The sequence below is a fragment of the Oncorhynchus clarkii genome, chromosome 17, assembly GCF_045791955.1.
Source record: "Oncorhynchus clarkii lewisi isolate Uvic-CL-2024 chromosome 17, UVic_Ocla_1.0, whole genome shotgun sequence".
NCBI classification, from domain to species: Eukaryota; Metazoa; Chordata; class Actinopteri; order Salmoniformes; family Salmonidae; genus Oncorhynchus; species Oncorhynchus clarkii.
The window spans coordinates 47,789,832-47,791,458 of NC_092163.1; positions in this window are offsets into that span (position 1 = coordinate 47,789,832).

Consider the following 1,627-nt stretch of genomic DNA (forward strand, 5'->3'; position numbering starts at 1 on the left):
AAAGACAAATTATGTATACCATTTTCTTTGCAACGGGACACATCTGTTTGGACATTATTCTATTTCACCTGTTCCGTATTATGGATATAGTAGCCCTTTCCTGCAGTCAATGACCAAAAGCTCCCTTTTTGGCCTCATGCGTGGAATTATGTTATTAATATTTAATAAATAATAATAATTAATAAATATTATTTCAGAAAACCTGACAAAAATCCAGTGTTTCTATGTCAAACAATTTTGTTATATTTCAGTCTTCTGTGATGTATATAATGTGTAATATTGGGATGCAAATGCAAAATGTTTATATATTTCAACTCTATATCTGACATGGTACAGGTGTTTTCTATTTTTAAGCCCAGAACCATGTGTGAGGTGTTGTAAAGTAGATTTGTTTAAGACCACAATAATCACTCTGTGTGACCCTGATTCAGCCCACTGCAGTAAAAGGTTCAACTGTTTTAATCTGTTTTAAAGATATCAAAACATGAATTGCTGCCCATAGACCATCAAAGACCATCAATCTTTTATATTGGTCATTTGTCGCCATCTGTTGGCCTACTCCGAATTTACTGAATTGAAAATAATTACTTTTCACAAACAATGAGGGTATAAGTAGTCCACTCTAACACATAAGCATTGTACTCTCCTGCATTCTGTAAACTACAGTCAGAATCCAGAAAATTGTAATAGTGGGTACACAAAGCTTCACAATTTCTGTTGTGAAAGGCCAAAATTATTATACACGCCATTCTGCAATTGAATCCTTACCCTACCCATTGGCAGATGGGGCTAATTCCATGTCAATTTCAGTCGATTGAGGTTAGCTTATATTATATTCAAACCATTAAAGAAAAATTTTAATCGGTTCCTGTTGATTAACTCTAATTATTGATGCTTACCTACCTTCTATTGTTAACTTTAACATATTCAAATATTCCAAGGTACAAATCTCAGAACTTCACACAGTAACTGATGAAAACAAGACAACATATTCTATTGATACCAAATATTGTGCACAATATAAAACTGTGACGTCACACAGGGTTTCACCATGACATGTACAGGTTTCTTTATTGCAGAAGATGAATTGTAATGTTGGAATCTCATTCAGATGTGTCAGTCATATCTCTTTAAATAGTTTTACTGTACTTTTTTGCTCGTATCCTTTAGAGGGTTCCATGTCTGCTTTGCGCCAAAGGGACAGTTTAGGTGTTACAGGTGGACAGGGAATGTATTTCACAGACACTGTGGAGAAAAAGAAAGAGAAAAGGGGAGGGTATGGGGATACAGGGATGAGTTGTGTTGAGGAGGGGGAGATGTGGGTCAAAATTGGTGGCATGGGTTTGGGGGGCAGATGTAAGAAAATGTCCCTTGCCATTTCTCCTCAACATGTTCTCGATTATAAAATCTAAATCAGTAACAATACTTTGAGGTTTTCTTCAGAAAATAGAAGAACAGGAATAATGACAATACCTTGTGTATTTCACCTGGCGAAAGAAAGCCCTCCAGCTTTCTTTTATTTTTTTATCGAAGCCATTTCCTTTTAGTCTTTTTTTATTAATGGTTTTGTCCTACAGTCTGTGTCTGTAACTTCAACAACACTCTAGCTGTGCTGCTCTCCCTCCCC